This window comes from Odocoileus virginianus, chromosome 6 (assembly GCF_023699985.2).
Source record: "Odocoileus virginianus isolate 20LAN1187 ecotype Illinois chromosome 6, Ovbor_1.2, whole genome shotgun sequence".
Lineage (NCBI taxonomy): Eukaryota > Metazoa > Chordata > Mammalia > Artiodactyla > Cervidae > Odocoileus > Odocoileus virginianus.
The window spans coordinates 87,942,543-87,955,177 of record NC_069679.1 but is presented as its reverse complement, the minus strand read 5'-3'; the positions used below and the strand labels follow the sequence as shown (position 1 = coordinate 87,955,177).

The 12,635-nt window shown below is 46.7% G+C and overlaps 1 protein-coding gene and 1 long non-coding RNA gene across 2 annotated transcripts in view; one reads left to right on the top strand and one right to left on the bottom strand.

The window, feature by feature from the left end:
• KCNK13 (potassium two pore domain channel subfamily K member 13) overlaps positions 1-12,635 on the bottom strand; it is a 108,261-nt gene that overhangs the window by 42,519 nt on the left and 53,107 nt on the right. The gene's annotated exons all lie outside the window — the stretch shown is intronic.
• Positions 1,995-5,683, top strand: LOC110152989 (uncharacterized). Its single transcript, XR_002318527.2, has 3 exons — positions 1,995-2,347; positions 2,509-2,796; positions 5,102-5,683. It is a non-coding gene; the product is annotated as an uncharacterized lncRNA (long non-coding RNA).

Below are 12,635 nucleotides of genomic sequence, written 5' to 3'. Positions count from 1 at the left end.
GAGCCAGAATATGGAAGCAACCTAAATGTCCATCAACAGAGGAATAGATAAAGAAGTTGTGGTACATATGTATGGGGGAATATTATTCAGCCATTAAAAGGAAGGAAACAGTGCCAACTGCAGAGACTTAGAGATTGTCATACAGAGTGAAGTAAGCCAGAAAAACAAATATCATATAATATTGCTTATGTGTGGAATCTAGGAAAATGATACAGATGGGCTATCTGCAAAGCAGAAATAGAAACACAGACATAAAGAACAAATGTATGGACACAAAGCGGGGGGTGGAATGAACTGGGAGACAGGGATTGCCATATAGATACCCGACTAGGTATAACGTGGATCACTAATGAGAACCTGCTGCGGCACAGGGAGCTCAGTGCCCTGTGGTGACCCAAACAGGGAGGGAATCCAAAAAGAGGAGATGCATACAGACCTATAGCTCATTCATCTTGCTGCTTTTTACAGCAGAAATTAACACAACATTGTAAAGCAACTATACTCCAATATTTTTTTTTTAAATGAAGACTGTCTGGACTGAGGGCTCAATTTGCAATCACAGAAAAGGAAGCGATGCTCAGCAGCCTGCACGGAGGTTAGACTGGCCACCTGGGCCTCCTTAGTGGGAAGACGGCATCAGTCAAGCCCATCACACTCAACGGCATACACAAAGGTATCTCACGTGCGGTCATTTTGCTTGGGAGTCTTCTTTGATGCCGGTGCTGGAGGATGCTTTATGGAAGGGCCTAGCCCTTGGCCCATGATTTCAGCCACAGCAGCAGAACTGGACATATGTAACTGGTGCCAGAGAGGAGTGAGGCCCTGGATTTATATGATGGAAATTACCCACTCTCTTCTTTCTAGACATAAGTGTGCTTGTGCTGAGGAGGTAAACAGACAGCCCGCCTTACAAGACTCTGGAAAGTGCGCTAGAGGAGGTTTTCCCGGGACAGTGGGGGCCCAAGAGAGGGAGCACCGAGTCTGCCCCGAGACACAGGAAACCTTTCGAAAGAGGAAGTGTTGAAATGAGCCTTAAAGGAGCAGCCAGAGCTTTCAGGCAGACAGATGGGGAGAGAGGAACCCAGTACCCTCACGTGTGTTCTTGGAACTCAATCTGCCTGGTTTCAATCCTGCCCTGTCACCTGCTAGCACTTATCATCTTGGTCAAGTTCCCTAACTGTTCTGGGCCTGCTTTATTATTATTATTAGAGTTTTTTTTTTAATGTGGACCATTAAAAAAAAAAGTATTTATTGAATCTATTACAATATTGGTCGTGGTGTATGTTTTGGTTTTTTGGCCATGAGGCATGTGGAATCTCATTTCCCTGAGCAGGAATCAAACCCTCATACCCTGCACAGTAAGGCAAAGTCTTAACCCACTGGACCACCAGGGACGTCCCTGTTTTTGTTTTAGGTAAGACTTTAAAAAATCAGTATTATTGAGCTACAACTCACACACCATGATACGCCCCTGTTTAAAGAGTACAGTTCACTTACAGTGTAGGACACTCACAGAGTTGTCCATCCTCTGCACACCCGATTTTGGAACACTCTCATCATTCTAGAAAGAACCCCCATACCCACTAGCAGTCATTCCTCATTTCCCTCCAATCCCCTTAGCTCCCAGAAACCACTAACCTACTTTCTGCCTCCATTTATCTGCCTTTTCTGGACAGTTCAGAAAAAAATCACAATACTTGGTCTTGGGTGACTGGCTTCTTTCAATTAGCATAATGTTTTATGCTAAGATCTATGACTGTTTGCTCCTGTATCAAAGAAGAGTAATAATTGAACCTGCCTTGAATCAAGACGTCTTATGAGGTTTAGAAGAGAAGAAGCTGCCTAGTGTCTGGCGCAGAGGAAGGCCTCAACGCTGACGTCTCTTTGCAGAGCCAGAGAGGGGATCAGCTTATACACCTGCCAGTTCGAGAATGATCCCGTCAAACCCCGGCACAGGTAACAACGCGGAGCCACTGCGCGTGCGCATTGCTGTCCAAAGTTCAAAATGGCGCCCGGAAGGCACAGGTGAACGCCATTTCAGCGGTGAATGCTTCAGAGGCGCGGCCGCTGGGGATGATGGGAAGAGCATCCTCTTGGGCGCCATGAGAATTCGATTGGGAAAGGGCTTTGCAAACGGTGAACTAACATAAAAATGGCAACCGTTACTCTTCTCATAAAACCTGTCCCAAAGAAAAAGAGGACACAGAACGCTGACTGAGTGCCCTGCTGTGTGTGTGGTGTGGTGTGCGTTGCTTCCTGTGACCCTCCACAGCCCTGTGAGGCACTGGGGACTAATTACTGAGGCCCAGGACACAGCAAGACCTTTGGGCCCGTTCTCACACCACAGGTGGGCTAGAGGAGTGAAAATTCAAGCTCAGGTCTGGTGGGTGGAAGCTGATACTCTTATCTTCCACCTTAGGCTTCGCCATCTTGTGAGCGAGTTAATACTTCAACATCCTGGCAGTTTCCTCTTATTTATTTTCAATGTCCTTCTCTATCTTCTTCCAGTTCTGGCAGGCGATACATCAGTCCAAGATCATCTTCTCACAATATCATGAGATTTCAACCACATCCCTCCTGAGTCTTCATCTTCTCAAAAAGAGGTAGCTTGTGGTTAAACAACAACATTGTATGCTTGATGAGAGAACAAATATAAATTTGACTGCGTTCATTTCTGTGGAGAACTATGGGGTCTCTGCAGGTGGCACGGCTTAGAGTGTGAGGACCTGCGCCAGTTTTTTGTTACAGCTACTTGAAAAGAACCTAAATGACAGCCATCCAAACTCCCCAACACTGGTAAAGGATGTTCTTTTAAAGTTTTGTGAATTGTTCGCTGTTTACTTCCCTTTACTTCACTATCTACTTTCACAGGAAAACGTATTAGAGTTCATTATTTTGCTTAAGCTCAATGAAACACAATCAGTGAAGGTCTCTTTTTAAAAAGTATAGAACACAGTAGCCAAGATATGAAAGCAACCTAAGTGTCCATCAAAAGATGAATGGATAAAGGAGATGTAGTGTGTGTGCATGTGTATCCATTTTATACACACATTGTATACACACACACACACACCTCTGTGTGCTAAGTCGCTTCAGTAGTATCCAGCTCTTTGTAACCCTGTGGACCATAGCCTGCCAGGCTCCTCTGTCCATGGGGTTTTCCAGGCAAGAATACTGGATGGGTTGCCATGCACTCCTCCAGGGGATCTTCCTGACTCAGGGATCGAACCCATGTCTTTCAAGTCTCCTGCATTGGCAGGTGGATTCTTTAGTACTAGCACCACCTGGGAAGCCCATACTTCTCACCATAAAAAAAAAAAAAAAAAAATAATGCCACTTACAGTAACATGGATGGACCTAGAGAATATTAGACTTAGTGAAGGAAATCAGACAAAGACAAAAGTATTAGATGATATCACACACATGTGGAATCTAAAAAATAATGCAAAGAATCTATATACAAACAAAAACAGACTCTCATACACAGAAAACAAACTTATGGATACCAAAAAAAGAAAGGGAGGGGATAAATTAGGAGTTTGGGATTAAGAGATACACACTACTATGTGCAAAAAAGATGAGCAACAAGGAACAACATTCAATACCTTATGATAACCTATAATGGAAAAAAATCTGAAAAAATATATATGTATAACTGAATCACTTTGCTGTATGCTTGAAACTAACACAATATTGTAAATCAACTAGACTTCAATTTTTGAAAAGTGTAAAACATACTAGTCTCCATGTGTGAATCCTATCCCTTTCCTACAGGGTCAGTCACATTGAACATAGAGAAAGAATACAAATAAAACTAAGGATGAGTGAAAATATGGCTCAATGGAACTTTTCCACACTGTCAGGAGAAAACAAAATGGTCCAGCTGCACAGGAAAACAACTGGGCCTTACCTTGTAACAGGTGCATCCCCAGCAACCCGGCCATCCCTCCCCTCGGCGCTTCTCCCAGGACAGTGGTTCCCAGAGTGTGGGCCCAGACCACCAGCAGCTGCACCACCTGCCAACTCATGACAAATGCAAAACCTCTGGAGCCACCCGGGCCCACTGAATCAGAAACTCCGGGCATGGGGCCCAGCAGTCTGTGTTCTAACAAGTCCTCCAGAGAATTCTGATGCACGCTCATGTCAGAACCACTACGCTAGTGAAGGCTCATATAAAGATGCCCAGGAGACATCACCAAGAATGTTCCCTGGGCCACTGATCATAATGGCACAAAACCTCAAATGCCCCAAGTCAGAAGAATGGAGAAGTAAACTGGAATATTCATATAACAGTATACTATGAAGACACCAAAATAAATGAACTACAGTTAAAGGTTCCACACAATATACATGAATCTTAGGAACATAATATGGCAGCTTAGAAGAAGGTTGCCGGAGAAGGCAATGGCACCCCACTCCAGTACTCTTGCCTGGAAAATCCCATGGACAGCGGAGCCTGGTAGGCTGCAGTCCATGGGGTCGCTACGACTGAGCAACTTCACTTTCACTTTTCACTTTCATGCGCTGGAGAAGGAAATGGCAACCCACTCCAGTGTTCTTGCCTGGAGAATCCCAGGAACAGGGGAGCCTGGTGGGCTGCGGTCTATGGGTCGCACAGAGTTGGACACGACTGAGGTGACTTAGCAGCAGCAGCAGGAGAAGGTTGCAGTTGACTACATTCATATTATTCATCTTTTGTCAACCTCAAAGCCGAAAATGACACAATATATACTATATGGCTATATACTTATGTGATGAAAGTATAACTTTTAAACACTGGGGGGCTGATAACCACATACTTTGGGGTAATGGTCGCTTCTTAGGGAGGGGAGGTGGGGACAGAGGGGGAGATGCAATGACATAGGTAGCACCCCCAGTTTTCAGAGCAGGGGGTGGTTCATGGGTGTCCACCTTATTAGAATGATTTGTACGTTCTATTTGTGTTACACACATGCTTCTGTGTGTATTAAACATTAAGTTGGAGCATGAGTTTGAGCTGAGCTCCCAGAGGCCCATGGGGTCCATGGGATCACAAACAGTTGGACACAACTGAGCATTATTACTACTCTTGCCATAACCTTTTTTTTTCTCTTACTACCAGTTGAATCTTCCCTGGGACTGGAAATAAATTGCTGCTTGGAAAACTGTCACTCTTTCCCTGAATGAATAAATTAGCTTCATTTGAAGATAGAGAACTTAACCACCTCTCAGGGTCCTTAAATGCTTGCACCGTCGACTTCATCATTTAGGATGAGATACACAATTCCTGTTCTCCCTCTGATGGACCGGAGGGTAAAGCACCCATTTTTATGTCCATGTGCAGATGGATTTACTGACTCCCTCCCTGTCCTAATGTGGAAAGCTCTTCTAAGTGGTACGAGTTCAAGCTGGGCTCCCAGAGGCCCAGGGTCAAAGCAGGTTTGTCTTCAACCCAGGCAAGTACCAAAGCTCCATCTGTTTTTCATGATACATATTTTTCCTTATTTCCCAAAAGTATACTCAAAATGGTCACAGAATGTACTTTGTGAGATGAAACATACTTTTGGAACATCTAATAGCTTTAATAAACTATGATGAGTGAGTTGTATGTGAAGCAGAGGAAGTAGTGTACAAAAAAAAGCATGGTGAGTGCTTTTACTTTCAAACCACCTGCAAAATAAGCGCCCCTCTCCTCCACCTCCTTTAGGGCCATGCCCAGAGCCACACGCAGACTGCGCCCTTCCCCTCGGGACATGCAGAAAGGTTCTTACTCTACAGAACATACGTGGTTTGGTGACAGAAACATTTGTAAGGTACACATAATGTTTTTCACTTAAAAAAATTAAGTTTGGAGACTTCCCCGGTGGTCCAGTGATTAAGACTGTGCTTCCACTGCAGAGGACATGGGTTCAATCCCTGGTGAGGGGTCTATCCCACATGCCATGTGCTGTGGTCAGTTAAAAAAAAAATTAAGTTTTATTTAAGAATAGTTTTAGACTCACAAACAAATTGCTAAAAGAAGTAGAGAGCGGCCTATGCCTGACACCCAGTCTCCCCTGTTATTAACGGTTTCTATGAGTATGGTGTATTTGTTACCGTGACTAGCAATTGTTGCTGTTTAGTCACTAAACAACACTTCACAACCCCACAGACTGTAGCCCGCCAGGCTCCTCTGTCCCTGGGCATCTCCAGGCCAGAATACTGGAGCCGTTGCCATTTCCTTCTCCCGGGGATCCTCCCGACCCAGGAATCCAACCCGCGTCTCCTGCACTGGCAGACAGATTCTCTATTGCTCAGCCACCAGGGAAGCCAAATACAGAGCAACATGAGTATGGTATTTGTTACCATTAATAAGCAATATTGATGCATCGTTATCAAGTCCCTTCCTTATTCAGACTTCCTTTGTTTTTATCTCATGTCCTTTTGTCATTACAGGATTCCATCTAATATACCATATTATATTTAGCCATCAGGTCTTGGTAGATGGCCCTGGTCTGTGACACTTGCTTAGACAGAAAGTTTTGGGTGACCCTGAGAGTCTTGAGGTATTGGTCAGGTATTTTGTAGATCGCCCTCAGTTGGGACTTGTCTGATGCTTTCTCGTGGTTGTGTGTGTGTGTGTGAGTCGCTCAGTCGTGTCTGACCCTTTGTGACCCCGTGGACTGTAGCCCACCAGCCTCCTCCGTCCTTGGGATTCTCCAGGCAAGAATACTGGAGTGGGCTGCCATGCCCTCCTGCAGCTTCTCATGGTTAGACTGAGGTGATCTGTCTAATATCACATCCCTGGGGAGGAAGACCACAGAAGCGAAGTGCTCTGCTCAGCACATCACGTCAAGGAAACCCTTTACCCACATGCCTCATCACAGATGGCAGTAAAACCTTGCTCACTGGCTGTGGGGAGTCTGACAGGCTTCTCCGCCCGGCGCTCGTGGGGAGGTCTCTGTGCACACACACGAGTGTGGGAAGGCGCCCCACGCACATCCCCGAGGGTGCAGCATCTACGCAAACCATCTGACCTTCAGGGAGGCTTGTCTCCGCTCAAGTCATTAAAGCGTTTCCTTATGTTAGTATAGACTCATGGATAGTTACTTTCTACTTGGGTTATGATCCAACACTATTTTATTTTATTCCTCAGATTGTCCCAGCTTTGGCCACTTGGAGCTCTTTCAGTTGGCTCCTGTGTCCCTTGACACACTCCCATTGTTGTGGGATTTTCGTCATCTTCTTTTTAAAATTTTGAACATTTCCTTACTTGGAGCATATGATTTCACTGTGAGCTTTCATCCTAAAATTAAGAAGATTTGTGTGCTGATGGTAGGAGAGGATAGGTACTCCTCTGAAGTCTGAGGAGCTACTATTCCATTATTTCTTTATTAAAGTCTACCCTTTCTATATGATCAATCTTTCCTGTGATCAGTCCTAACATACGTTCCTATACATTAGCCACAAAAACTTCCCTTTTCCATCCATCTGGTTTTCATTCTCGTTTTATGGGAAACTTCCACCAAAAAAGTGCGGAACTGGGACTTCCCTGGCAGTGCAGAGGTTAAGACCCTGCTCTCACTGCTGAGGGCCCAGGTTCAATCCTGGTCAAGGAACTAAGATCCCACAAGCTGTGTTCCATGGTAAAAAAAAAAAAAAAAAAAAATTTTCAAGTGCAGAATTTGGGAAGAGTGCCCAGGATGGCAGAGTAGGAAGACCCTGAGCTTATCTCCTCCCATGGACGTACCAAATTACAGCCATTTACTTGGCGATTGTTAATGCTACTGATGCTGCATCACTGGTCGTAACCAACTCTTTGTGACCCCGAGGACTGTAGCCCGCCAGGCTCCTCTGTCCATGGGATTCTCCAGGCAAGAATGCTGGAGTGGGTTGCCATTTCCTCCTCCAGGGGATTTTCTCAACACAGGGATCAGACCTGTGTCTCCTGAATTGCAGGCAGGTTCTCTCCCACTGAGCTACCAGGGAAGCCCCGATTGTCAGTGAGAATGACCCAAAGTCTATAAAAAGAGAGCTTCTAAAACGAAAGAAGGAACCGCAATGAATCGGGTAGGAAGGGTGGATGCAGTGTGGTCAAGACCCACACTCCGGGGTGAGCAGCCCACAAACAGGATAACTACAAATGTAGACGTCTCCTCCAGGGCTTTGAGGGCCAGCGCAGCTCCTGCCGGGAGGCGAGGGCCGAAGGAAATGGTTGTTTAGATGCTCTGTCGTGCCCAGCTCTTTTGCAGCCCGTGGATTTTAGCCCGCCGGGCTCCTTTATCCAAGGGATTCTCCAGGCAAGAATACCGGTGGGTGCCACTTCCTCCTCCAGGGGCTGTTCCTGATACAGCGAGCGAACCCGAGTCTCCTGCCTTGGCAGGCGGGTTGGTGACCTCTGAGCCACAGGGGAAGCCCTGGAGGAAACAGGCTCCATGCCCACCGGGCACGTACGAAGTCTCACTATGAGACTCGGGCCAGAAGCAGTCACTGGCGTGGAGCCTGAGTCAGGCCAACCTGCCACTCGTGAAGGGCCTCACGGACAGGCAGGAGGCGACTGGGACTGCTCCGCGAGTCACAGACGGTGGCGGCCGCCGATCGGCAGATCTGAGCTGCTGCGTCCGTGACAGCAGGGAGAATGTGCTATTATCTTATTTTTCCCTTTTAGGCTCTGTTCATTTTGTACTGCTGCTATAACAAGTTACCACAAATTCAGCGGCTCTGAACAACACAAATTCATCATCTCACAGATTTAGAGGCCAGAGGTCTGACTTGACCTCACCAAGCTAAAAATGAGAGCTGGCCCTCCATGACCTAAAAGCGGGGATGGGATGGGGGACGGAGGCTCGGGACTGTTGGCAGAAAGCAACGCAACACTGTAAGGCAATTATCCTCCGATTCAAATAATAATAAAACTAAACAAGTCTGCAGTTCCTTACCTCTCTCTCTGGAGCTGCTGGGGTGAATGCTTCTCCCTAGCTTGGTCAGCTGTTGTCAGAATTCAGCGACCTGAGGTTACAGAGCTGAGCACCCATCTCCCGGCGGGCTGAGAGCTGAAGGCCATTCCCAGCCACCAGTTGCCCAGGTGCTCTGGCCCCCAGTCCCCGGGAGAGTGTCCCCCTTTCCATGGTCAGTGGTAGATGGAGGCCCTCTCGTGCTTTCAATCTCTCCTGCTCTTCTTAGTCACCTTTCTCTGACGTTTGCCAGGAAGTGTTCTCTGTTTTTAAGCGCCCTATGATTACTCAGAGCCCAGGCAGATAATCCAGAATAATCTCCCTATTCACGGTTCCAGGGAGCAGGGTGTGAACATCTTTGGGCGTCGTTACTCAGCGACTCACATCAGCATAGTGTCTGGGCAGTCACAGGACGACTGTCTCCTTTAATGAATGAAAGAGAAAGCTGAGCGTGCACTCAGCTCTGATACTTTGTCAGTCGGAAGGTCGTCTATGCTGTATAAAGCTAGGTGCTGGCGGGACAGAAAGAAGGACAGCTTTAGGAAGACGAAAACAGTTTCTGTCTGGTATCTCAGCTCAACAAGGCTCCCAGTCCTGGGAGCACATTCAAATCACTAGGAGCTTTCAGGAAACACCTTTGCCGAATGCTCCACAGATCAGTCAAGGGAGACTATCCGGGGCTGGGGGTTGGGGGAGGCATAGTTACTTGTTAAAAAAAACTCCCCAGGTGATGTCGAAGCCCTGCTGAGGTGGAGATGCACTGATTCGGAATTAGCCAGATTTCAGATTCTGTGACCTTCTGTGACGGCCTGAGCCGCGCCCCCAATCCAATCCATATGTTGAAATCCTCACCCCCAGTATCTCAGGAAGTGGGAAGATTTGGAGGCAGGAAATATAGGAACTTAGTAACTCAATAAGGAAATTAAGTTAAAACGAGGTCAAAATGAGCTAATTAAGTGAAGGTAAGGGTAGGGCCCTAATCTAGAATGCCAGGTGTCCTAATAGAAGATGCGGACACAGCAGATACAGCGAGGGAAGAGTGTGTGGACGTGGGGGACACAGCTGTCTGCACGCTCCAGGAAGAGAGATCTCGGAAGAAACCAGCCTCCAGAACTGTAAGAAAGTAAATTCCTCTTGTTTAAGCTACCAAGTCTGAGGTGCTTTGTTAGGGCAGCCCAAGGAGAGGAATATATCCTTTGAAGCATTTGGTGCCTCTCAGTTCAATTCAGTTCACTTGCTCAGTTGTGTCTGACTCTTTGCGACCCCATGAACCGCAGCATGCCAGGCCTCCCTACCCATCACCAACTCCCGGAGTTTACTCAAACTCACGTCCATTGAGTTGGTGATGCCATCCAACCATCTCATCCTCTGTAGTCACCTTCTCCTCCCGCCTTCAATCTTTCCCAGCATCAGGGTCTTTTCAAATGAGTCAGTTATTTGCATCAGGTGGCCAAAGTATTGGAGTTTCAGCTTCAACGTCAGTCCTTCCAATGAACACCCAGGACTGATTTCCTTTAGGATGGACTGGTTAGATCTCCTTGCAGTCCAAGGGACTCTCAAGAGTCTTCTCCTAACACCACAGTTCAAAAGCATCAATTCTTCGGCGCTCAGCTTTCTTCATAGTCCAACTCTCACGTCTATACATGACCACTGGAAAAACCATAGCCTTGACTAGATGGACCTTTGTTGGCAAAGTAATGTCTCTGCTTTTTAATATGCTGTCTAGGTTGGTTATAGCTTTTCTTCCAAGGAGCAAGTGTCTTTTAATTTCATGGCTGCAGTCACCATCTGCAGTGACTTTGGAGCCCAAAAAATAGTTCGTCACCATTTCCATTGTTTCCCCATCTATTTGCAATGAAGTGATGGGACCGGATGCCATGATATTAGTTTTCTGAATGTTGAGTTTTAAGCCAACTTTTTCACTCTCCTCTTTCACTTTCATCAACAGGCTCTTTAGTTCTTCTTTGCTTTCTGCCATAAGGGTGGTATCATCTGCATATCTGAGGTTATTGATATTTCTCCTGGCAATCCTGATTCCAGCTTGTGCTTCATCCAGCCTGGCATTTGGCATGATGTACTCCTGTCGCTCAGCTAGTAAAGAATCAGCCTGTGATGTAGCAGACCTGGGTTCAATCCCTGGGTTGGGAAGATCCCCTGGAGAAGGGAAAGGCTACCCACTCCAGTATTCTGGCCTGGAGAATTCCATGGACTATCAGAGACGACTGAGTGATTTTCACTTATGCTTTTCACTTTTACACTGCATATAAGTTAAATAAGCAGGGTGACAATCTACAGCCTTGACGTACTCCTTTCCCGATTTGGAACCAGTCAGTTGTTCCATGTCCAGTTCTAACTGTTGCTTCCTGACCTGCATGCAGATTTCTCAGGAGGCAGGTCAGATGATCTGGTATTCCCAGAAAATTCTTTCAGAATTTCCCACAGTTTATTGTGATCCACACAGTCAAAGGCTTTGGCATAGTCAATAAAGCAGAAATAGATGTTTTTCTGGAACTCTCTTGCTTTTCCAATGATCCAACGGATGTTGGCAATTTGATCTCTGGCTCCTCTGCCTTTTCTAAAACCAGCTTGAACATCTGGAAGTTCACGGTTCACATATTGCTGAAGCCTGGCTTGGAGAATTTTGAGCATTACTTTACTAGAGTGTGAGATGAGTGCAATTGTGCAGTAGTTTGAGCATTCTTTGGCATTGCCTTTCTTTGTGATTGGAATGAAAACTGACCTTTTCCAGTCCTGTGGCCACTGCTGAGTTTTCCAGATTTGCTGGCATATTGAGTGCAGCACTTTGACAGCGTCACAGCATCATTAGGGCCTCTGATCTCCCGTGACAAGTACAAGCTCTTAGGCGGGTGGCCTTCTCACCTGTTTCTCCCGGAGCTTCTCCGCGGTTGTGAATACCGTGGCGGCTCAGTGAGTCCAAACGGGCGGCTGCGAGCCAGGGCAGCTTGAGACGCTGTCCCTCTCCACCACTGCTCTGTGATCCTGGCGAAGTCACTGGGCACGTCCTCCCCTGTAAATGCCGTCACCTGCGACTGCTGGGAGAACGTGCAATGGAGAAACCCCTGTGAGGGGAGAGCTACAAGACGGTGGCCCCCTGCCTTTTTGGCACCAGGGACCAGTCACCTGAAAGACAATTTCCGCATGCCCTGGGCAGGGGGATGGTGTCAGGGTGATTCGTGCATGTTACACGTACTGTGCACTTCGTTTCTAGTCTAACGCTGCCGCTGGTCTGACGGGAGGCGCCAATCCGTGGCCTGGAGCTTGGGGGCCCCTGGACTAGGGCCCCTCCCCAGCCTGCGTGGCTTTGATTTCGGTGGAAGGGTCTATTGGGTGTGCGCGGAAAGAACAGAATGTCACGGGGCAAATATGCGCACACTTTGTCTTCCATCAGCTCAGCTGCGATTTAAAAATTAATTCTAATGGTGTTCTCCCCCGGTGACAGCCTTTTTATTTCGCTATTTACTGAATGCCTTGGGCCAACTGGTGAACATCATATTCTGTTACTTCTGAGGAACAGATGCTAAACGCAGAGAGAACTTTGCTAGTACTCACAGCATTACAGGTAGTGAAAAACCAGTAACAACCTAAATGCCCAGTGAAAGAGGGTAAATAGAAAATGGTACATGCTCCAACACAGACTATTTGTGAAGCTATCAAAATGATGAAAAATATTTGTATTATGGTGTTTACTTAAGAAAAAGATGC